Below are 26633 nucleotides of genomic sequence, written 5' to 3'. Positions count from 1 at the left end.
ATATTCTGTTTTCAAGATCCATTGGATCAAGCTGTCCAGACATGAAACCCAGATCAGCACTTGGGACCTTTTCTTGAGCTCATCTGAGTCACTGATGGAGTCCTGCTGATTCACACGGAGTCTCTGAGGAATGACGCTGATGTGAGCTGGACTGGATGGCATCCTCAACTCCAAGCTTTGAGATGACAGTCCAGGTCTTCTATTTACAAATGGCAATGACCTCTTTTTTACCCAGAGGTCAACACAGCTGGAACTGAATGGGCACAGGTGAGGGAAGGGAGCTGCACAGTCGTTATCCTACCAGACAACCCAGACAAAGAGCAATATGAAAAGACAAGAGGGGGAATGTTTTGCAGCCTCTTTGAATCCTTTCCCATCATGCCCAAATCGTTGTCTGCTGCATTCACAAGACCATGTCTGGGTGGAAAAAGATGCATCTTGTCCTCAGCACACTCACAATGCCCCAAAGCTCTGTGGCTGTCTACTTAGCACTCATGTGAAACAGTCACTTCTGTGGTTTGTGGAGGTTCAGGAATGCACTCTCATCTTTCAGATGTTCAGAGGAGGAAAGCCAATGTAACCCAATGAATGTCTTGCAGCAGTCTCCAAAAGGAGACCCGATTCCTCCCAACATAGTAATGTTTTTATTTTCATACATATTTATTTTTATTTTCATATCCTTAGAAAGCAGGTTGCTGCCACACCAGGTGGAGAAGAAGCAATCTCTGTTTTCACCAGAAAAGCCAAAGACCACATTTAGTAAAATCATGTTGGTATTCTACCCAAAATTAACTTCAGCCCTAAAGAGTAGAGGCAAACCTTTCCCTTGCATCAATCCAGTGTACACAGCCCCCCTCTCGAGCAGGCTGAAAGTGACATACTTACCCTCTGCACTAAGGTACTGAGTGGTATTCAGGTATTCAGAAATATAATGTTCCTGAACATGTTAGCATTATCTCTGGCTTCTCAACATGCAGGCTACAGTTTTGCCTGTTCTATCGCCTTGTTTGTTACTTTACTCTCCTCCACATCACTACCTACCGCATTATACCTCTCATAAAGGTCCTTTATTTTTGTGCTTCAACACAACACAACACAACACAACACAACACAACACAACACAACACAACACAAGACTAGTTGGTACAGCACAACTAGAAGTGGCACTGACCAATATCTAACTGATCCATCCTTATTCACAAGCTCTCTGGACTCCTTGTCAATTTTTCCTCTTCTCCTCTGCTCTGAGACACCTCTTGAAAGCAGAGGCTGGTTCTGGACATCGGAGACGACCGGAGTCATTAAGAAGACCAACTGGGTTTCAGCAGGCTAGAGTCTTTGACCCAGTCTTGCAGTGATTTAGAAACCATTTTTCTTACCATGTTAAGTTGTCATAGCCTCTTGCAAACCCTGGAAACTAGCCAGACCTATCGCATCTTCCTGGAGATTAGCTAGTTTCCAAAGATTTAATGACTATTCAGGGAATTTTTAAGAGGATAAAATTACACAATTGTATAGTGCACTGCATTCTAGAGAACCCCAAGCCAGATTTCAGTTATTTTTAAAGAAAATAATCCATTTTTGAACTACGGAAGCTGCACTTCTTCCAAGCAATTAAACAAGTAATTATATTGGACTCCAATAACCTAAAATCAGCCAAGGCATTTGAAAAACAAAATGGTTAAAGGAAAACAACCTTTGGCTGAAATCTCATATGCCAGCAATTTAGCCTAAATCCTGCTCTATAAATCTCAGAGGAGAAGTGCTGACTTAGTGACATACTGGCTGCTGTAAAATGAAGTATAAACAACTATTTACTTTCATTTCATGTGAAATTTATCATCACTACGAAAGCACAAAAGAAAATATGGCACTAACAGCCAGGTCTGATTTTATCAAGGCAATGGAAATCATAGCAATTTGAAGGCTTTTGAGGAGGAAAAGCCTTTCATTTTCCTAATCCAGTCTCTGTTTCTGCAGTATTATCCTCTTCTTTTAGCATTTCTTTAACAGGAAGAGTGGAGAAGGTTAGGAATTCTTTTTTTTTTTTTTCATCCTATCCTTTAGTTTGCTCTTCTTTGTAGAGGGGTATCTCCTTTCTTCTCAATAGGTTCGTCTGCTGTGGAACTGCTCCCCACAGCGCTCCAGGGCTTGAGAAGCCACAGATATTTGGGCTTGGAAATGCTCACAGTATAGCTGCCAAATTAAAAAGACCAGGTCGGTCGATAAGGTCCCCAAAATGTTCAGACCAGCCCACTCTGTCTGTTCCATTTTGATATCCTCTGCAACAAAGACCTAACTATTGCAAGATTAATCACTATCTTCATTTGTGTTATGAAAAGTGTGATCTTACTGGCTCTTCATCTGTAATCAAAATTTACAGTATGGAAAAATTCAGAATTACAGGTCTACTTCTACAAATTCCCGTATCTGTTATGTTGTCTAGAAGCCACCACAATAATCTCTAACTGATAACCCCACTAACGACCATGACAATCCACAGAGTTGTAATTTGGGAAATTATATTCCACTGTCAGAAGACAAAAACCACAAGTGCCCTCCATTTTCCACCATCACTTTCTTTCCTGTATCTGGATGGGATAAATCTTTTAGCCACAAACGAAAAATGGTTTGGTCTCTTTTTCGCTCACTGGAGCCACATATCTACGTGGCAAGGCAGACAATAGCCAATTACAAAGGAATGATATGCTATTGTGTTCAGCTGCTTTATTATTTACAGCCATTCCAAAGAACCTGGCCAAATTTATAGAGGTCCCCCAAAAAAGCAGAAAATATTTAGATCATGGGCCTGATTCATTTAAGCATCAGTTTGCTCTCTGTGCAACAGAAACATTAAAGTTAGAAAGTGTTGAGTGAAGACAACCTTCACTCTCTTCTCTTGTACAGTTATATAATGATGAAATTTTATGATGAAATTGCACGATACAATGTATGGTGCAATCAAGTAATGAAAGGTTCTAGTGAAATGAAAAACACAAAGAGGAAGAGATAGGTTGCTATGGGAACCATCCATCTGAATTCCCTGACTTCTGTGTAACTAAAATCTCAAATTTTATGTTCCATTAATGTAGACTTCTTAGATTTTTACATTTAATAATGAACATGAACTAGTATGCTGGTACTAATGTACTTTAATTGCATGTTTGGAGAATCAGAAAAAACATTATTATACTTGCTGTTACCTAACAAGCTCCAGACAAAAAAAATTGTGTACTACTAACACAGAAAAATGCAACATTTATTACCTCTTTTGTATAAATCATAAAATGCTTTTGTGGTTTATACTATTTTTGAAATAAGCTACAGGGCTTATATAATAGCTGAACTTCTATAACCACATGTTAACCTTTTTGTTACTATTTTATTTTCACTGAAGTTTCAAAGAAAAAAAAATTTCCATTGTCTGGTCCTGTACGTCTGTCTTCTTCAAATGAATACACGTAAGCGTGCTTTTCACAATACACCAAACCCTCTGCTTGGATTTGCCTCTCATTTTTGCATGCCAAGTGATTATTCTCTCCTCCTTCAAGTACCTTCTCTAATCACACCTCTTGTGAAACCAAACAATGCTGACACCCTTTGCCAGTAACATCTGCTTCTCTTTGCTTACGAATGATCGACCAGCGTGTTATGAATGTTTATATGTGTGTGCTGCAATCTCATCAGGACACGAGGTTTCTACCTCCTTACAGAGTTCAGTCTGTTCTCTTAGAGTCATGCTCTTGATGTGTGCCAAGGCATATCTACAATATTTTGTAATACCGGTATAAAACCAAATGAATCCGTGTTTTTTTGAAAGGGCGCTGGGACAGTGGGATTTTTGCCTCTTTGCTCCTCATAGCTGTGCTATGTACCTTGGGCGCAGGTGAGCTTTGCAAGGCAGCGTACCTGGTGCAGCCCCAGAGCCAGGGCGATGCACAGCGCTCCGGAGGTGCAGTCTGTTCGCTCTGACCTTGCAGTCTGTAGCAGACTGGTCAGCCTCACCACATCTCCTGCTGCCTCTCTGCAGTGCGTCTCCTGCATCCATATGAGAGAGCACACCTTGCCGCCTGGCTGCTGTGCCTGGGTTACCCCTCCGGAGAGATGGTGAGACTGGAGATGGGGAGATGGCAGAGGTTTGCTCTCTAAAAGAGACCAAGCACAATCCCTTTCTTTAATGTTCAATCTTACCCGCTTGCCAGTGCTTTTCTATTTAGTATTGACTTAAATTACACAGGGCAACTTTGGCTTTATAAGTATAAATAGAAGAAGGACATGTCCGATTCAGAGATTTCACAGCAGCTAATCCAAACCATGTATCTTTCTGGATTTTCTCAGAAAGAAACAAAAGCAAATCACATGAAGACTCCAGCATTCAAGCTTTGTATTAAAATTTCTCTTAATGCACGCAACTAAGCTTATACCCTCCTATGTTCGCAATTATTTCATGGGACACGCAAAAGACTTCTGTCCATCACTGCACTTGCAAACTGTTTGTTTTAAAAGAATTCAGATCTGATTAATTCCCGAGGTTCTAAGTAAGGATATTTCCTCATCCTTCAGGCTTATTCCTGTCCGTCGTCGTGGCGCAAAAGGTCTGAAAACCCCACAAATCCCCCTGGGCAGCTGACGTAGGATTCCTACGCCAACCCTCAATGGAAGGGATCGCGTTTCCCCGGCCTTGACAGAGGAGACGGGCGGCAGCACCCGCCGAGCCCAGCCGCCCCGGGGAATCCACGGGGGGAGCGGAGCATCAAGTGACTGGCGGCGCTGGTCGGCGCGATGCGGCCGCAGCCCCGGCGGGGAGCGGGTCCCCGGCCCGGCCGCAGCAATGCCACGCATCCCCGCCATCCGCACCTGTCAGCGCCGGCACCTGCTGCCCCATGGCCATAGATGGCTGTCCCCGGGGCCGCGGCGCTGATTGGGGACGCTCCGCTCCTGGCCCCGTCGGCCGATCGGGTTGGGTTTGGGTTTTTTTTTTTTTTTTCGGTTTTTCTTCACCCGTGCTGCTGTCACACTTCTCGGGTCTCATGTGGTCACAGCCTACAGGAACGCAGCATTTGCGCTTTACAGAGATATATATATATATCTATACATATAGTTATATATACGCATACACACCCTCTACTAGATCACTTCCCAGCACCTTTTTATTCAAATCTAGAGGGATTTTTTAGAAGTCTTCACGCATAAGTATGACCAGCCTCCGTTTGCTATGATGCAGTATAATACCGGCTTAGTACTGCTGGTGTGTTGGATTAGCGGAGATAAAAAAAGGGATGTGCTTTTCCAGACAAGATTGGCATTTCCAAAATAATGAATTCACGTGCGAGATTAACTGGAGGTGTTAAGATTAGTGACATAAATGCAATGCTGACCTAGCTGTGATTACAGCTTCTGATAAAAACACCTCTACAGATATGTGGGATTTAAAAAGAAAAAAAAAAATCAGCCTTGGACAAACAAAATTCCTTTTAAACGTTAGTCAAATTTTACTCTACTGTCAGATGCACCCTTTACACCCAAAGACTGTGTTAAAATGAAACTTCTGTGCAGCTGTTCTTTAAACCTGTACTTTGAAAAGACAGTCAAATTCTGCTCTGTTGTGTTAAAAAAAAATGACAACTTTCCAGAGACTGGCTGTCAGTACTTCATGCACAAAATTAGCAGGTTATTTACTTAGATCAGAGGTATTCTCAAGATATTTGTGTTTTAGTGATGGAATAGTTATCACCGCTCTTTGAGCATCCCAATGATTATAACCACTTACTGAGGGTTCAAAGGCCTGTCACAGGCACAGTTTTTGAGTAATGGAAATACAGAAGATGTAGGTAAGGGCAGAAAACTTCAGCTTGCTCTCCTGTTCTTCCCACCACTCTTTATGCATGCTGCCCTGCCCATAAATGTGTGCCTTCTCCTGCAGAGTGAAGGGTAGCACCACAGCCTAGTGGCAAATACCTCGTTTTCCATCCTCTGTCTTGGAAGGTGGATTTGCAGAAAATAAAATTCCACTATTTCTCACGGCTCAGTATTTGTGGAACAACTCCGTGAAGACAAAACTTCTATATTCTGGCTACTTCCACTAGTTTACTGCCAGGAGCACCACCAGTCTGCAAGCAAACCCGGTCTGCCAAGGGGTGCAAAGATGGCCTAAAGCCAGAATAGATGCATCTCTGACTCGCCTCTTGCCTCTTGGCTCCAGCATAATATCAGTCCATTATATCCTTTACTGATTTTTCAAAACCGTTAAAGTGTATGAAGTATTTAAATGGCCAGGTTTTCTCTAAGCTTTATTGAGCATATTTAAAATAGAAGAAGATATTGGTGAGACATAGTGTATTTGATTTGTACGAGGTTTTGCTGCCAGACACAGAAAGTATATGAATGGAAAAATAAACTTTACAGTAGTTCAGCAGAATCATCTAAGCTTCTTTAGGGAATATGAGGCCACTTAAAAATAAACACTGTAATCATCAACAGGTTGTTATTTCCCTCCTTCTTTTTATGTTCGTCTATCTATAATCCTTCTCCACTGACTCCAGCCCTTCCAGATGGAGCACTGCCCTCAACATTTTCATTTGTGTCTAATTTAGTCAGACATATACACAAATACAAGGCTGAAGTCAGATTTCATTTACAGTAGTGTAAATCTGTAGCTGGATTTGGAACAGCTGTAAAGACACCAGTTGAGTTATTCTAGATGTACAGTGGTGTTACCAAGTCTGTTACATCAGTGTTACTATCTCTTCAAACATACAGTATTTGAAATATGCAGGGCTTAATATAAATGACTGCAGAAACAATTAACTATTTCAAAGGCAGCTGGTGTTTTTCCATGATATAAATGGGAACCTTTAATACTAAATGCCATATTCAAAATACTTGAGAAATGTGACATACAGAGTAACACATATATTTTACAGAATCTTTTGTCACAAAAACGTATTACAGAAAGAATGGCAGCTGATAAGAATTATCCTTTGCATATATTTTGAGCATTATCTATGTTCTAAAAGTTCCCAAAGAGATTCTGAAATCATATGTTTAAGGACTGCTTCACACATCATTAAAATGCAGCCATCCTGGGGTGAATATATCGTCAACTTGTGCAGCTACGCTAGCCAATGAAGTTTTCAGGAGCAGAAATGATATGTACCTCAGACAAATAAAATTGTAACACACGATATAAGTTACTTGGGATGGAATTTTTCCTAGACCATGGGGCAAACACCTTCACCCTTAACCATGGGGCCAGGGAATCTTTGATGACCACAGCACTTTGCTTTTCCATTTCATCTGAAACAGAGCACATCCAGCAGCACTGAACTGGTGCAGTACTGACTCAGCAGTGAAAATGCCACCCACTGAGACAAGAACACCACTTCCTTCAGCACCTGGGTTTTCTTTGGAGGTCTCCCATAAAAATCTTGAATGTATCAATGTTCTGAACAGATTTCCCCCCCCCCCCCCAGAATTTAAACATTTATTTTACAGCAGATCAAATTACAGGGTATTACAAAAAATGGTACCAATATGACAATGGGCAAATGTTGCTGAATAGCAGTTCCTTTTAAAAGAAAAAGAACATTCCCTTTTATTTTTATAGTACCATAATTGTTTTATCCATTGGTAAAAATGCCCAAATCAATATATTTTTTAAAAATGGTGAATTATAATAGAGGTTAGATCTCTGAAACTCTAGCCTCCTGTTTCTTTGCAGGACGTAGGCCTTAAATAGCAACAAAGCAATAACCATCAACTCACTATTCTGCTGATAGAGTCAAGTTTTCACCAAGGAGAAAGAGAAGGAAGTCTCTCCACTAAGTTTAGAGCGAGCAAGCACTATTTGAAAAGAAAAATTGGCCCATGATTTTAACTATGAAAACAGATGACTCAAATGATGTAGACTTTTGTACTTGATTTAAGATGGCTTTGTTTTTTTCTGTTAGACCAACAATTTGTATAAGTTCTGTTATTTACCAGAAACATTTGTGCAAATTGTATCTATCTTTAAACAGCTGCTAAAATCTCTAGACTATGATATGCATTTATCTGCTTACCAAAGTGTCATCTGCTAGAAACAAAGAACTGGGTCTTGTTTTCCCATGGAAAATCCTACAGGAGGGGTAAGATTCAGACAGAAACTTTGCAAGTTGAAACTTGCAGATAACTCAACTAAACATTAGCCAAAAAAGGAGTGAGAGAGTACAGTCAGGAGTTGTATGGAGGAGCTGGATGAAACTCCAGGACTGCATGATTATCCTAGAAAGCCAGTCCCTCAAGCAACTCTGTTTTCCTGAAGCGTAACTTCTTCAAAAGTCATACTGCTCCTACCACTCTGCTCTTCCCTGGAGAGGAGTAAGCACTTCTCTCAAAAGGACAGAATCAGACATGACAGAATTAGCAAAAACAGGTTAGATTTTGAAAAGATTTTGGAGAATTTAGGAAGCTTTCCAGGCAAGGGAATTTTAAATTTCCATTACTGCAAATTGTGCCATCACGGAGGCAAAAGATTAGCCCCTTTACATAAGATTATCCAAGGGTTAAGCTGCTACCGTATACCCCAAGAAGCTGCAGTTTAGCTCCCACTTCTGTTACTGACTTCCTGCACGGGCTTTGTTAATTCACTTTTCTATAGTTCTCCCTCTATAAAAAGTTGAATGATAGTAATTACCAGTGTCATTTGTGTGCTATAAGAAGGAAAAACCCAAGCAAACTGTAATGTAGACAGTAAGGAGTCTAAATTTAATATAGACACACAGACCTTCACATACACCTGCAAATAACTGGCTTACATGCTGCCCTCTGTATGTAAGTTAAATTAACAACATAATGGTCAGTTTCAGTGCTCTGTTTGGGAAGGAAGAAAACTTGAGAAACAGAGCAGCTTCCAGTTCTTATCATTGCTTGAGAAAGCAGAAGTGGCAGACTCAAGAACTAGTCAGAAAAGTTTGACCAGAACTAAGGACAGACTTTACAGAGATACTAGAAAATTCATGGCTGAGAAGGTAAAATAGAAGAGAAATGAAAAAAAATAATCTTCATTCAGAAACTAAGTGTCTTTTTGTGAAAATTTCAGCTTCCTCCAGAAGCAGCTAAAACATACTTTAAATGTTAGGGTTTTTCATTGTAAAACTGGATTTCTTTTTTTGGACAAAATTACAGTTTTGTAAAGAAGAATTGGTATATTGGCCTGCCAAAGCCCTACTGTCTGAAATCTTCAAATCTTTAATCATATGGTATTCCTACACAGAGAATTCTGTGGGCTACAAAAGATGTTTCTGCTTGGGTCCCCTAATTCTGCAGGAGAGCTGGACAAACGGAGCAAGATTTCAGCCTATTTAATTTCCTCCGAGACTTGGTAGAGGTGGGAATGAAGGATGCTGTGAACACGTCCATGGCCGGTAGTGTTGCACTTGGTGAAGACTTAGCTGTGGGCTCTGACCAGCTTTGGTGGCTCTCGCTGCTGCAGTATAAATCACCGTGCAGAGCTGCCTGCTCTGCCCTGCCATCTGAGATTACTCACCCCATACCAGAGCTGCGGAGGTGGAGCGGCCAAGGGGTGGGCATGCATTCCCTTCCTCTGACTCTGCTGCGAAGGTGGTAACCTCCAACGGAGGAAAGGCAATAAATAGCTTGGGGGTGCTCACATCTCCAGATACCACAGCTGTTTCCTCAGACAGCCTCAGTCAGAGTCGCACAGAGCCATGTTACATATAAGAAAGGGAACTTTTCTAATTGGGAATGCCAAAGCCAGAACAGCCTGAAGGACTGTATTTGTTTTAAAGAACTGTCCTCTTTCGTGATTTATCACTTCACCGTGTTTTGCAAAAGGGACACAGGTAATGTTTTGGGGACTGTGTTCCTGAGAAAAAGGTAAATGTTCTGGCTATCTGAGAAAAATATTCAGAAGTCAGTAACATTCTGACTTTTTTTCTAACACGCTCAGCTTGCGTACAAGGAAGAACCATACTGGATCCCTACCTAATGAGGAGATGAAATCCACAGGTGCACAAGCACTACTCCCAGTCCCAAAATCTAGCCGTGCTGGAGCTACTCGGACCAACTACAGACTGAACCTGAAACTATTATGCTGCGAGATGGAACAACAGTATTTCCTAACAACATTACTGTGGCAAGGAAATCGAGCTCATTTACTTATTCCATTATCTTGGCTATCTTCTAAGCTGTTTGCAGCCATCAGCCTGCTGCCACAGTAGTGAGAGCTCTTTCCTAAGCTCTGCAGAGTATTTACAATGCAATAAGACAATCTAGAGGAAAGGTAAGGAGTATTACATGGAATGATAAAGAAATACTTCAGGTTCTCTAACATTTATTCTATGTTTGAATACGAAAATTCAATTTTAAAATCAATCAGAAGCTGACTGTGCCAAAGAAATCAGAGACTGTGATAAGACTGAAGATTACCTCAAAATACATGTGGCTTTGCCTCTTACTATTGATATATTAAAATCAAAGATCTGGCAAAGAGATCCTGGCTGATTTCAGTGGGCCCAGGCTTTCGCACAGCACTTACAGTAGCAAAAGGGACCAGCAATGTCCTAAATAACCAAAATTTCAGTGAAAACCACTAATGCTACAAGATCGTTTCCATGAAGAGGCATGGGCATATACGCAACGAGCATATACGAATTTCTCCAGTTCAGAAGTGCACAGTTTTGTTCCCACTATCTGCAGAGAGGTTCGTAGTCCTGAGGTTTGCCTAGAGTTTCTCAACAACATGAAACTTTCAAATAAACTGCAGCAAAGCTCACTTACATTGATTCCAAAGTTTGACAGGATTCCTGTTTCTGCTTGGGATATGCTAGACCACAAGAATCCAGAATAAAATAGAGGTAGCAGGAATAGATAAGTACTTCTTTTATTCCTGCCACTGCATTGGTCACGGAGATCAGTAGGAAGCAGACTTAACTGCAGAATGTTTAGTCAGCTCTTTTGCTCCATCACTCTCCGTGAAGGAGGAGGTGGAATTAAGAACATTTCTCCCATGAAAAAGACTGTACAGAAGGAGTAGGAGGATTTCTCAGACTCCTTAACAGGAAGGGAATGAAAAATCTACTCTGTGGGAGAGACAAGAGAGGTTTCTATAACCCTTGGGGATCCAGTGTTTCACCTCAAGTCCAAGCCCAGAAGCATCTTACTTCTGTTCAGGCTACAGCTGTGAATCCCTCAAGGGTATTACTATCAGGTGAGTTTAGTCCTACTAAACAAACTCCTTACTATTGATACAGGTCAAGTTGGAATTGTCAAGTATAGTTATCTACGGGGGTCCTAACAGTTCAAAGGTTCTGCTAATGAAGCCAATTAGGCAGAAGCCCCTATACCTGCCAGTGTTTGAAAGCTATAAATGAAGACATCTCTGGGACAGAGAAACGAGAGCACACCTTTCTAAGCATCCTTTGGAATAGAAGCATTTTTTAAAGTGACAGGGTAGGAAAATGGTCAACGAGGAGTGTTCCCTCTTAGCCACATTGCTTTGAGCTTACAGTGAAACCATAAAGAGCAGTCCACACCCTGCTGCAATTCCCTTGTGACAGGAAAGGGCTATGGAATAGGTCCAATAAAGGATTTAGGGACATAGAAAGCTCGATTTGGCAATACTTACTATTTAGGCACCTGACTTCCAGAGTGGAATTCACACTGTGTTAGGATCTGAGGCTTCCTATGCAGGGCACCGGAAGAGTTTGGTGCTACAGAACAGGATCCAAACCTAGCAGCATGTGATGAAGTTGTGAGTGACTCAGACCAAGCAAATGGGGTTTCGGAAATCCTATCCCTCATCAGAAGTTACACTGCTTACCCAGAGCCGCAGAGACACCTTCATCCACAAAGCCTTGCTGGGCATTCAGGCATTGATTCAGGCATACTGTCCCCTCCTACAGCTAATCTTTTAAGACTTTCTGTATAACAACTAGTGGTTAGAAACCTGCTACAAAACTGGAAGCACAGGTTCTGTTTCTTCTTTGATCTGAATGGGCTCAAATCTATTGTCTCCCATATCCCTATAAGGGATAGGATTTACCCAGCTTCCCATGAGTCTCCGCAGTTCTAGATAGGTTAAACCTCTGCAATTCCCCGTAATATTTTGCTTTTGTGGATCAACAAATGCAACATTTGTTGGGTCAGAGAAATAGAACTCAACAGGGGACAGAGCTCTGTGTCTTGTTACAGCATTTTTGTTTGAGGGAAGAGTCTGTTGAAATCTGATTTCTGCTCCAGAGCTGGTATTTGCATTTTATGTTGAATAGACTCTCAATAAAATGCAGAAAGAATCCTTTAAGAAAGGAATTAAACTGAAATTGCTGTCCCTTTGATAGCACACAAACACCAGCAATATTTCCTGATTCTGTTTTGTGAAAAGCTTGATCCTATACTTGTGCATTGCATTAGGAATTGCTTGCCAGGGATATTTTGTTCATGGAGGACTGAGAGTTTCTAGATCTTTTGGGGCTTTTCATTTTGGCCCAGACTGGGTTAATACTTAGTAAGCACACTACATGCCCCTAGGAATCTTCAAGATCAAATGATAAGATCTCTCACAAAGTTCATGTGCCTCCAGATTAGGCTTTTGGATAAATGACCTTAGTTGCCATATTTTAAAGTTTATGTTTAGTCACTTCTGTGAAACACTTTCAGATATAGGCTGGAAAGTACTGAGCATAATTATGACTTTTTATTCATCAGTTAAACAATATATGTGGGTTGTGCGAAAATTTACATCTGAGAAGGCAAGCTTCTTTTCACATTGGTTACAAAAATACAGATTAAATGCTAAGGCACATACTGGTAACTGCTGGAGACAAAAGTGTAAAGCTTCCATTTTACTGATATATGTTTGAACATGCTAGAAGTACGTAATAACCAAGCCTTGGATTATAACAATGAAAGGAAAAATTATGTGTTTTTATGTTTTTCATGTAACAGCCATGATTCTATTGTAGTAAGCTAAATACACTTTAAACACCATACACTCCATTAGGAACTGCTTCTTTGTCAAGATTTTGATCTCTTTTGAATCAATCTATAGCAGCTGTGTGTTGTTTAAAGTACTCTTATTGACTCTTCTATAATTTGCTTTCTTTGAACAGCCTGTGTGCTGTAACATTTGATCAAAGAAATAAACGTATACTTTAACAACCCAAAGTAAAGTGCATGCACATTTTTATAACTCTGCACTACAAAATGTAATTATAGTTGTCTATAGATCACACAGGATGATATAAGTAAACGGGTTTGAGATTTTTTTAATGCAAGCCTATCCAATATATCACGGATTTTTCCCTTTAACACCACTGTCTATCATGCAAAAGCATTAATGAACTGTTTAGAACACAGATGATGCAACTTCTTTTAACAGAAGTTTCTACTCCTCCATTAACTGGTAACCATATATAAAAACACTTATAGCAAAATTAAGTAAGGAAAACACAACAACCTAAAGTTGTGGATTTATAAATTACTGCATAAAGAAAATGCTGATTGAAACTCTGTTTTAAAGGCTCTTTTTAAATTCAAAGAACAATGGCTATTTAAGATTTAACTACATTCAACAGTTCTGGACTATGGACATTAATTCACAGCTGACCGCTAGAGTTGTGATTATTAAAAATGTAGAACAATAAAGCATATGTGTTTGAGGTTTTATAGCCCTGCAAATTTGGTAACTTACATTAATTTCAATCGTCTTTTATATAAACAAACACATAGAGGCCTCCCTGAATTCAGGGCAAATGGAGTCTAATCAATATGAACTACATAATACATAAAGGATGGATGCAAATTTTATAGTACACAAATAAATAATTAATTTATACCTTCTTACTGTAACAAGGAAGAAAAGTCAGCATATTTTGAAGTTTAACAGAACTTTTGCCAGAACTATGAAAACTGTGGAAAGGCATCTCAAGAACAGATAGTGTTATCTGCGTGCAGCCCAGGGAAGGAGAGGTATGGAGATATTTTGCTTCACGCAGAACAGAAGGGTAAGGTGCTCTGGCCTGAGCAGCTCCCTAGCAGGTGGAGTGAAGTAGGCAAAAAGCCAGGATTAGACTGACTTTTTGTATCCCCATCCTCTCTGGCAATGAAGCTCCTGTTGCACAGTGCCTTTGTTACTCAGGGAAGGGGGCTCACTTATTGCCAACTCTCTGTGGCATGGAAGGGGAGTGGACGTTTTTACTTCTCAGTATTGATACATAAATGCTACTCATGATATGAGCTATTTAGGTCCCAACTCTGCCACCCTTACTGACACTGAAACTGCTTCAGAAATAAAGCCATGATTCTGCAGATAATTGCAGGAGCATTCAACTTTCTTCTTGTGAATAGCTTCACTGTCTGAAACAGGACTTCTATGAATCTTTGTAGAAATAAGACCTATTCTAGTATTGTTTACTACAAAAGGTGACAGAATCTGTAGAAATTGGAGTCTGTGCTAGGAACTGTAACCAGAGAGTTTTGAAGTTAGTCAGAAGGCTCCCACTGACCACTCTAGGCTTTAAATCAGGGGTCTAATTAAACCTGAATGGTGGACTTTACATATCAGAGTTTTTTGGCTTTTGATAGCGTAAGGCTTTTTTTACCTAATACAACTATGAGCAGTGGCTAAGGGCCCACATCTGGAAACACTTACACACTAAAAAAACTTTGCTCATATGTAAGCATATGAAGAACTGTGCATCACTTTCTGATTTTGCTAGAAACTCATGATCTTCAACACTGGTTTGACAAAGAACAGTTGACAGCTTATGGGAGCCCAATAAAACAAAAAGTCTTGGGGGAAAAGAGGGCAAGGTCAGTAGTTTGCATTAAAGATAGTTGTGAGGTAAGAGAAGATGTGGTATTTCTACACTTGTGATTATTACTACTGTGTAAGAATCCAGGTAAATAACCACATTTTGTATTTACCTTACAAAGCAGGGATGTCTCAATGATGAAAATGAAAAATGGGTTTGCTCACAAAAGCCTTTGTGTCTGGAACACAGCTATAAGTAGCTCACTATCTAGGTTGAAAATGGTAATGCAGGGTAGTGTGTCCTATTTTCCCATGCTTGCAGTGAAGATACAATACGGGAATTCAGCCTTGGTAATTACTAATACACCACACAGACACAATTACACCCTGTGTACTGCATAAAGGAATCACTTGTGGTCTGCCTCCATTACAAAGAGCAGTAGGGGGCCAACATGCAAGAAGACAAAATGCTTTACAAGGAGGAAGGAGACCAGAAGAGTCGATGTACCCAAATACAAGGACCTTGATTCTTTTTGGAGTGATTTAAGTCCCTTTCCATCAATTATCGTCCTTTGTCTCCAGAGTCTTATCACAAGCAGCATTACAGGAACTGAACAAAACAATACTCAGGCTCAAATAACCCTGTGAACTGTGCTGACATTTCCACACCCTGTTGCTGGGTTTGACCAGGTTACTCAGATTTAAAAAAAACCCAAAAAACTCCATACAGAACAACAACAAACATTCCTGTTTTAAATAACATGCTCAACCCTTCCTGGTGTCTTTTCTGCCGTCTAGTATTACTGATGCCTCGCACTGCAATATCACAATGGTGATGTGATGTAAAAACCTCTGTAGCACAAAACAAGATTGACTTTCTCTAACATGACAGCTTTTCAAATGAAAAGTTCCTGCTTTGCGGGTTTCTCAACAGGTTTATTTTTAAGTTAATTAGATCCTGCCCCTTGCCATTCCCATCTCCTCTACCCTCCTGGTGAAATCTGAGTTTCAGATAAATGAAGAATTAAAAATAAAAAACTTCACTTATATATATGCAGAAGTGCTCTGCAGCTAAAGTTTGATTTCTCAGTGAAATAAATCAGCTGCCTACTCATTCACTTTTACTGCTCAGAATCAGAGTAATAAATTTTTCTTTCTTATTGATATGTGAAGTTTTGACGGCACAATTTTAAGTATGAGATCAATGAAAAGCCTCTCTTTTTTTCATTCATTCACACTAGATATGTGACATTTCATGGTAATTCTTGACAGAACATTGCAGTCATTGCTCATCTGAAAATAAATTAAAAAACATGTGGAAAGTCAAAAAAAAGGACCTTAGGAAAGTCAGCTATTTTTGACAGTAAGTTAGCTTCTGTGAAACAAAGCCTTGTCTTTCAGAAAGTGTTTACGATCTATGAGGAAAAAAAAATATATCCTTGGGCTAAAATGTTTATTGGCACCTAGGAGTCTGAAGAGAGCAAGTCAGGCCTGTGGTTTTTTGAGGGCACTTTATCATCGCTTGCATTCTCAAAGGGATCTGTGAATGAATAGAGCTGGATTACTCAGCCTTCTATTCCACGCCTATTCCTCTCCATTTTCCTTGGCAAGACTGAAAGCCAAGCTATTTTTAGTTAGGCAGTTTTCTATTTTTAGACAAATATCAGTTAAGAGACATTGTTAGGAAAAATTAAAAAAAAAAAGAAAAACACAAAAGGGGGAGGGGATGAGGCTTCCCATCTCATATTGTGAAGCAAGCCCTTCAACCTGTAACTCCAGGCGTTTCAGCTGCTTCCAATCTTGGAAAAATAAAGAAAATTCAGAGTTCAGGGATTTAAAAATAAACCTACCCTCTGGCAAACAGACCAAAATACAACAAGCTGTTACTATGTGAAACACTGACTACAAAAACAAAGAACATTCTCCAATGACTAGATTGGGATAAAACTTTGGAGCTATTAAGTTATAAGAATGTTACACAGACATGTAAGATTTTTCCAGCTTCTCAGCCAGATATATCATGTTTTGGAGAAAGAAACAGTGATCTGTGAAATAGACCTTGCTCTAAGAAATACAGATTTAAGTTCCCAGTTTGACAAAGAAAGGAACTATGAACAGTTTGAAACACATTTATATTCTGCACATATTTTTCACCTTTGTCATCATAGCATTTTTACAACAATCCATCCAAAACATTTCCTAAGTTATTAAAATATTTTTAAAATGATTACTAAGAACAAAAGAATAAAAGAAAAATAGCATGGGGACATGACCAATAACAAGAACTGATCCTCAATAAATAAAAATCAGGAGGTCCAGAGCTCCCTAAAAATATAGTCAAAAGTACCTTTTGCTCTACCATGTGTTTCAGAGTAACTAACTTTGCATCCATTTTAGTTTTCTCTGTCCCTAGTCTCTTCTTCCAAGTATGGAAAAACAGCTATCAGGTGAGCTACTTCACTTTCATTTGAGATACATTAGGATTACAAACTATGTTTCATGTCAACCAAATCCTTGTTGCAAATAAATCTAGTGGAAAACTTTTTTTTTGAGAGAGAGAGAATGCAAAACAAAACAAGTTATTACGCAACTTTCCCTTAGCTGCATTTTTCACATACTGGTTTAATTTGAAACATATTAGAAAAAAAAAATAGTGTCAACACTTGACCCTCTACCTTTCTTCTTCTAGTCTGCAAAGCATCAAAAGTCTATCACTTATTAGATGCACAGCAACAAGATGCTGCAGAGTTATCAAGGAGAGGTTAAACAATAGCCTGTGGATGGAAAGATAAAGAGTCAAAAATCTCATGCGGATAAATGGGAGGAAGGGAATAAATTGCTATCTGTTGGATGTAGTAGAGGGACTAATTTGGACAGTTGCACTGACTGGAACAGTGGTCCCACTGAGGGACGACTTTGGCCAGAATAGAATTGCTTTCCACAGTTTGCCAGCTTTGACGTTTTTCTTTTGGTCTTGTAATAGCTAATATTTACATAAAGCCCAAACTGATGGAATAATAAAATTAGGTAAGAATATCAGCTTTTGTTTGAAAAAGAGGTATTTCTAAATTAATTGCTTGAAAAAATGAAATTAAGATTGATAAAGCGGAGAGTTCTTTAGTATTTTTGAAAATGGGATATTTTCCCCTCCAAGATCTTTTTGTACTAGTCATGGTTAGGAAAAACATAGAAGAATCTCACATGAGGATATTAGGTTACAAACTCATTTTCCAAAGGCTCGAAACTCAGAAGGCAAACAAAGAAACACCAAAGGAATATTACAAAAATGCTGAAGATCTTGAAGTCAATCCCATGATTTTGTCATACCCGAGGCTAGCAATAATGGTTTGGCTCATATTTACTAAAAATGAAACAAGAAGTAAGCATTTAAAAAGCCTAAATCATCATCCAAAGGAAATTCCTTGGCCAGTTGACCCTGTCCAATCGTCTTCTGGTGTGTGGAAACTGGTAACAGTAGCTGTTTTTTTAACAAGCTGGTCTTCAACCCATTTACAAAGGAAATCAATAACGCTATCCCCATTTTACAGACAGGGAAACTGAAGCATTAGGAGGAAATGTGACTTGTCCAAGGTCACACAACAGTATTTGGCAAAGCTATTAATAAAATCCAAGTCTCATGAGTCCTAGTCCAGGGCAGTATCCAATAGACTGTACTGTCTTTAGATCACCCTGAATAACCTTTCTTACATACAGGCTTACTTTCTATACTGTCCCAGATCTTCAGCCCATGGTAGCTGAAATAATTCCCCTGATTTCAACAGCTGAAGAGCTGATTTGATGAGTATTTCACAGCTTGTTTATATGCAGTATTATGTTATGATGACAAGAGAAGAAAATACACTTAGTACATTAAACAAGTGACAACAGTTGCCTTACTTTTCCTAAAAAGAGCATATTTAGAGAGTTATATGGGCTTATTTACTACAAATATACAGATAAGAGTCTTAATTGATACGAAGAGGCTTCCAGAATCTAATTAACCTCCCAGCTAGTCATTAGCTCTGTGACCTTTAGAAATAATTGACAGAAGGAATTTTTTTTCCTCTTCACCCCATTCAGAACTTCCACACCAAGTGACTAATCCTACATGTGCTATAGGACCCACAGCACACCTGTAAGAATTGATGTGATAATGCGCAGTTAAGTCCATCAGCAAAACAGGCCTGTGGCATTCCTCTCAGGCACAATACGCTGCCCACGTAGCATGTCACATGCATGCACCTTTTGCTGCGTGAGTGCCATCCTCAACTCCAACCTTACAATGTGCTGAAGCTGTACTAAGTTTTAAGTCTCAAGTCCCTCAAGCCTGTAGGAGATTTAGTAGTATTTCATGCCTATTGACACTGTGTTGCTGGTCATACTAAAAGTGATTGGATTTTCAATTCAAGCCAGATCTTCTACAAACCTGTGGAAGTATTCATTTTTATCTATCATTAGTTGCAGGTTCTCATAATACACATTTTTTTAGAGCAAAACGCTCTTTTAACAAGCAATAACACACACACACAAAAGCAAAATTCTGAATTCCACCACCCTATAGGGCTTGGTATTACTTTGTTCCCTACCATCTTAACATTAAGGCCTGTAAAGATGTCTCTGTGTGCTGCAAAACACAAAGGCTGTGCAATCTGCAGGGAGAATTTCACATGTCCACAAGCTCACTTCTTCCCCTTGGGGGAAAAAGCTGCTGAAAATGGCACTCATCTTTCTTGCTATGTTCAGTTCATTCTCCCTCACCAAATACAGGAGTCCATTGGGGAAGGGAAAATACTCTGGAAAAGGTCAATTCATCAGCAGTTACTAGAGCAATGAAGATGTATGACCCTATGCAAAACAAGTTAAAAAGACAAGGCTAGATGCTGATTATCTATGAAAAAGAATCTAGAATTTGTAAATTATTTAAAAATCTGACATTATTGCAAATTAGAACTACTTTCTTTCCCCATGGCCAACCAGTAACCCCATCACCATGGCCCTAGGATAATTCAAGTCTCCTAGAGTAGCTCAGGCTAATTCTTGATCAAGTCTTCAGTATCACTAAAAGCAAGAGTTCACCCAATGCGAGTTTCTCCAAACTTACCCAATTTCAGTGAGAAAGAAGAGGGAAAAGAGGATGGAGGGGCATCAAGTGTAAAGGAAAAGTGATCCCTAACAGGCAGACTGAAGGAGCAGCTGGTGAGACAAGAGACAAAGGAGACCACAGCTTAATGACACTCTCAGGGACAGGAAGACAGAAAAAGAAGTATGTACTGGAGTGCAATTGGCAAGAGATTAAGAAAGATGAAACTGAGGATGAGTTGAAGGTGAGGAGACCCTCAGAAATGGTCAAAAGATGGTCCTTGATATGAGAGGTATAAACATTGTTTCATGGAAACAGGATTGATGTATCTTAATGTTGTATCATCATCACCTTATTTTGCTAGCTGTTCTTACTGTGCCATGTCTGAAGTAGGGCTGTAAATACTTTGAGGTAGGACCTGTTAGTGTGCATTAAACTACAGCAAAATTGCAAGAGTGAGTGGAGAGGTGCATGAAAGGTCATTGTATGCTTGATAAATATTCAGGTGAAAAAAACCCCACAGAGTAAGACAATGTATAGGTGAGAAGCCAAACGAAGATAAGCTTTTATTGAAGCAGAAGGATATGACAGTATATTGCAGGAGCTGACATCTTCCTATATGTAAAAGTCTACGTCGAGGACCCTGAACTCCTTCTAAGTGTAAAAAAAAAAAAGAAAAAAGGAGAACAAAAGGAGTAGTTGAAGCTAGATGCCAGTAAAAGATAGAGCCAAAGGCAGATAGCAAGGGAGATATTTCAGAAAAGGAAAAGACACTGAAGTCATGGAAGAGTTTCTTGTAAGATAGAAGACAGCTGCAAAGATCAGACAGATGTGTGTGCATGCACGCAAAGTAGCAGTTTTAAGTAGTGAACTTCACAAAATTCAGAGAAGATTTGGTGGGTGATCATCATTGATAACATAGAACCTCAGTTAGTAACGAGAAAAATGGAGGAAGTTTGTGTTGTTCCTCTTTTGTCTCTATCAGTGATTAGTGGTATGGCAGAGGGGAACTGAAGAGGTGGATGTATGTTGGCCAGAAAATAGAAGATATGTTTAATGGGATGAATTTGAAAGGGCTGACCTAGTAGGAGAACTTGAGTTAAAGATAGTGACCACTGAATCAGCAGAGGAATAGAAGCCAGTTGGAGAAAGAGGGACAACAAGAGCAGCAGGGTCAAAGAAATTGATGGATTGGGGGCTTAAAAAGAGCTGAAAGATGAAGTGGTTAGTGATTTGTGGAGGAATGATTTATGTGCACACAGAGCAAGGATCAGCATATTAGACTTAATATCTAAGAAACAGAATCAAAACCAGGACTTAGTAAAAACTCACTAGAGGTCTGCTAAAGCTGAGACAGTAGCTGATGCTTTGACATGAAAGAAGTGACAAGGAAGAAGGGACAGTGAGAGAGAAAACAGGCAGGAAGTTTCACCTTAAATCAGCAAAGGCTTGACGGCTTAGCTGAAGAACCACAGCAGATTTCTGTAATATGGTTAGGGTTGTAATAACATTTGCAGCCAAGATGCAAAACACTTCCCTGTATTCCTACTCTGAAATATGACCCCCTACAATCTAAGGGCGATGTCCTTTCTGAGCTCCTAAGCAGTGGGCTTACAGTGCTTTGGCACTGGATTCTCGTTACAGTAGTGTGGTAGAGAAATATCACTGAAATAAGTTGTGTTACATCCACTTCTGTTTTACAGAAACAAGGAGAGGATCTGGCCTCATTTTAAATAAATGCAAAAAATCCATAATGCATGTACTTGTCTGTTGTAAAACTCTGACATTTACTCTTCCCCCCCATCTGCTCATTGCCATAAGAAAATTATTGACCAGTCCTATACAACGGTGCTGATAATGTTAAACAACAAACTCATAAGGTAAGTTTTTTCTGATAGAGCAGATAGGGACTGGATGTATTGACAAAATTCTAAGGACAGATTGGAACTCTAGTTGTAAAAACACTACTTCTGTACGAAAGACTGTGTACCAAATGCCACAGGATTTTGTAATGAGAGAAAATGTAATCCCATTTTAAAGTAAAGAATTACAAATCTTCTAGTAATTATATCACAGGATTTTAAATGACAGCTGCTGAATATAGTGGTGTTGGTATTTACATACAGCATTTGGCAGTTAGCATAAAGATGAATTTAATCTTTTTTTCCTTGGTGTCGAAGGAACCCTGCACAGGTTCTGCTGTTCCTTAAAATAAGTTACTATATCCAGCAACGAACATGCACTTTTTAACTGAAGCAAAACTGAATGAATGACTGCGGTGTGAGTGGTTTGGTGGGTGAGGACATAAAGGCTTCAGTTCTAAGAATCCAGTTAACTCTAAACAGAAGTCTCAGAATGAACATTTTTTTTTTCAGAACCAATACATATCATAAAACCTCCACACAGATTTTGGCAAGACTCACAATAATTGTCACTGTTGCTTAAAATGCACAAACTTGAGTGCTGAATGCAAATATTTTCTCCTTCATGAGTACACATTGACTTTTAGTTACCTGTGGATGTTGTAAGTATATTTACTGGGTAATAACGGAAACACATTCAGCTGGTAGATAATTTTTGTGATCTAAAGAACTCAGATATACCAAACTGCATGTTAATCAACTCCATTTGGAATGAGGCAACTGGAAAAGACCATCTCAGTTATATTTATTATCTTAAACAAAATTACTACATGTGTAAAGAAAGTATAAGCTATTTGTTTAAATCATTAAACCAAAAGAGCTCGAAGAATAACAGAAACTGAACTTTACAATTCTCTTAATATTAGCCACTCCATTTTACATCATGACAGATGTAATCAGATCATATACCTATAAGCTGGGTAGGACCAAACTGCTTGATTTGCAGTAACACAAGTATTAAAATGAATATCAAATAATTTTTTCCTTGAAAAACAGTGTAATATTTGTTAGATGTATGACACTTGGTGTGTTCTGATACTTCACATAACAAATTATGGCCTGAAGACTCATTCCTTCAGAAATGCTAAATATAATTAATCCCAGTAATTAAACTGAAAACATTGGCTTAATAAAATTAACAGCTTTAGCCAGACCTACATGAAAATTCATGTAATTTTTCCATTTGAATAGCAGTGGTTTGACTTAAAAGTAATTAACTACTTATTAGAGACCTACTCTTTTGATTTTCTTTGAATATAGATTGTTCAAAGAAGTTATACCACGTTCTAATGACTGATAACACAGTTCTACCACAACCAAAAAGTAACTAAGTAGTTAATATTATACTGAATGTGAACAGAAATTGGATTCTAAATTAAAGACCTTTATACAGCTGACAGTTATATTTCAAATTTTCATAAGTCTACCTAAAAAAGTTTTCTTTCTCTAATACTGTGCAGAAATCTGTGAGCACAGCTATGCCCTTTTCTTCTGCTGAAATATAGTTATTGCACAGTCATTTAGTTGAAAATGATCAGATTTAATAATACTGTCTGATTCTCAGCTGCTGTTGATTGCTCTGGAAGAACAAGATTAAAAACTTGTAAGTGTGAAATCTAGCTGTCTGAAAGGAACAAAAAAATGGACCCCTTACAAGGAAAATATGTGTAACGTAGTCAGTTTAACTGATCAATTTAAATATTTAAATGTGTGGCAGATTTATATCCTGTACCTAAAAATATATCCAAACTACACTGAGTCAAGCCATTTCTCAGACTGCATACTTTCACGGGCTCTATTCCTCTATTGTACTCGTAACTGTGATGCTAATTATCAAGTCAAGGCATGATAATATGAAACCCTTGTTCAAAACCTACACCCTGCACAAGTACTCCTTTGATCCTGAAACAGTAGTACTGGCATTGGTGTGGCTTGAGTATTTTGCATTACGGGCAGAACTTTGAAAAATGGAACGGCAAAACAATCAAATGACTGAATTCAGAGCTGACAGAACATATGGAGAAACTATAAATATGTGCTTCATTTGGCCTTTTCTGGCTATTGTTAGATTACTCAATTTAAATAATGTTTATTTCAATTGCCCACTTTTATTTGGCTCCTTTTAGAGGAGTGAAAAGGGATGCCCACCAAATTTTGGGTATAGCCAGAAAATTACATGTCTGCATGCAAAATTGTCTATCAGCCTATCCAAACTGGCCCACTATTTTTACAGGAAAGGGACTTTGCTGGTGCAGAGTACTCTTTCTGAAAATCTCAAAGTTACAACAAAATAGATATTATTTTAAATTTTACATTTTCATTCAAGTTTCTTGAAAAAACATAGTCCTCATGATCAAAAGTATTCATTCATTGTGAAGCAAGTAATAAGTCCCTAACTACTGGCTTACCTATTCCCACAAGAAAGCCTGCAGGAAGAAGTAAAGATATCACAGGAAACTTTTCCTGCTAAGAATATTCTGGCTTTTTGCCACTAAGAGGACAGGGCATTATTTTGGGGACAGAATTGTACTTCTGCTGGACGGGACATGGGCTTATCAGAGCTAGGTGACAGGAAAGGCTTCATGTCTATATAGGAGATTTGAAGTAAGAGAGGAAAAGAGATGATGGAGAGGAGGAAGAAATTATGTACTTTCCTCTTAGTCTTAACTCACATAAATTTTTGTTCTGCTGTCAGAACCTCATCCTCTCCTAATGGGGGAGAAAATCTGCTGGGAGATCACGAAGGAAGCAAAACAGTGTCATCCTATATGTTGACATAAGGACAGACAGAAAAGTGATATATATTCCTGGGTTGCAGTCTTTGCCAATCTATGGTTGGGTAACTGTGACATCTTGTAACAAGTGTAACAATGTCTATTATACGGTATTTTTTTCTCCATCAAAAACATTTTGTATGTAATTCACACACTTACTTTCTTCCATTGCTAGTTTCAAATACATGACTAACCCAGGTGAAGATTCCAAATGCACCGAAGTCTCATTTTAGACAACATCCAGATTATTTAAAAATCTGAAAATAACACCTTTAAAAAGATCTGAAGTAATCTAAGTGTATTCAGTAGCATTTATGAATAAATTTTGACTGATCTTTAAGACAGGACCTCATCCTTCCAATACTTTTTAAAGTGATACCGTTAGATGCCTAATCACTTAGGTGCTTTGAAAAGAGGAGTTGCACTTAACCAATTTTTTAGGTATCACTCTGAGTGTTTCGCTATTACAGCAAAATCATTGAAAGCTTCATTTATTTTGCATGGCTTGAATCCTAACGTGATTATAAAGTAAACTGACTTTTCTGCAAATATTAGAACCTTAAAATTGAAAATCTTAAATTTTAGTTAATAATTTTCAGTAATTGTAAATAAAACTTGCCCTATATAATTTTTTTTTTTTAATAATTACAAGGTGTCTCTAGCATTCTGATAGTATCGCTTTGATCGCGGGACTGAGTGCACCCTCAGCAAGTTTGCTGACGACAGCAAGCTGTGTGATGGGGTCGACACGCTGGAGGGAAGGGATGCCATCCAGAGGGACCTGGACAGGCTTGAGAGGTGGGCCCGTGCAAACCTCATGAAGTTCAACAAGGCCAAGTGCAAGGTCCTGCACGTGGCTCAGGGCAATCCCAAGCACAAATACAGGCTGGGCGATGAGTGGATTGAAAGCAGCCCTGCGGAGAAGGACTTGGGGGTATTAGTGGATGAAAAACTGAATATAAGCCAGCAATGTGTGCTTGCAGCCCAGAAAGCCAATCGCATCCTGGGCTGCATCAAAAGAAGTGTGACCTGCAGGTCGAGGGAGGTGATTCTCCCCCTCCGCTCTCGTGAGACCCCAGTACTGCGTTCAGCTCTGAGGCCCCCAGCGTAAGAAAGACATGGACCTGTTGGAGTGGCTCCGGAGGAGGCCACAAAGATGATCAGAGGGCTGGAGCACCTCTCCTATGAGGACAGGCTGTGAGAATTGAGGTTGTTCAGCCTGGAGAAGAGAAGGCTTCGGGGAGACCTTATAGCAGCCTTCCAGTACTTAAAGGGGGCCTACAGGAAAGATGGGGAAGAACTCTTTTTATCAGGGACTGTAGTGATAGGATGAAGGGTAACAGTTTTAAACTGAAAGAGGGTAGATTTAGATTAGATATTAGGAAGAAAATCTTTACTGTGAGGCTGGTGAGATACTGGAACAGGTTGCCCAGAAAAGTTGTGGATGCCCCCTCCCTGGTAGTGTTCAAGGCCAGGTTGGATGGGGCTTTGAGCAACCTGGTCTAGTGGAAGGTGTCCCTGCTCATGGCAGTGGGGTGGGAACTAGGTGATCTTGAAGGTCCCTTCCAACCCAACCCAACCCAACCCAACCCAACCCAACCCATTCTATTCTAATTCTATTCTATTCTAATTCTATTCTATTCTAATTCTATTCTATTCTATGGTAGTTATTATATTATGGTAACAGCGTTCTGTGTGAGGTAGCTGAAACATTTGTTATTGTGCGGCTCGCAAGTAAACTTTTCTTGCATTTTATTAAACCACCCGCCTCTGTAAATAATCAAAAAGCTAAACGAGTCAGTCAAATGCCTTAAAGCAGTGATTCTAAATCTTTTTCTTCCACATCTTTTACAATTTATTTTTTAGTTCCTCCTGGACAGAGGACATTATAACTTTTGGAGTGAAGAGACAAGGCACACAATGTTTTCTGGACAGCATGTCACCCAGAGTGACAAGGAGACAAGGGGGAGATTCAGCTGGGAGGTAGTGGTCAAGGAGTGGAGAGGACTAATGGGACAAAGGGACAAAGCAGCACAGAAAGCTGGACGACAGGGAGCCAGAGATCCCATCGCAGGAGTTTCTGCTGAGCATGCGAGACTCAGCAG

General features: G+C 39.3%; 1 protein-coding gene across 5 annotated transcripts in view; it reads right to left on the bottom strand.

The window, feature by feature from the left end:
* The window catches only part of MEF2C (myocyte enhancer factor 2C), a 127749-nt gene that overhangs the window by 41143 nt on the left and 59973 nt on the right, over window positions 1–26633 (bottom strand). The window lies entirely within an intron of this gene.

This window comes from Gymnogyps californianus, chromosome Z (assembly GCF_018139145.2).
Source record: "Gymnogyps californianus isolate 813 chromosome Z, ASM1813914v2, whole genome shotgun sequence".
NCBI classification, from domain to species: Eukaryota; Metazoa; Chordata; class Aves; order Accipitriformes; family Cathartidae; genus Gymnogyps; species Gymnogyps californianus.
Note: the sequence above shows the minus strand (reverse complement) of the source record. Positions and strands in the feature narration are given on the sequence as shown.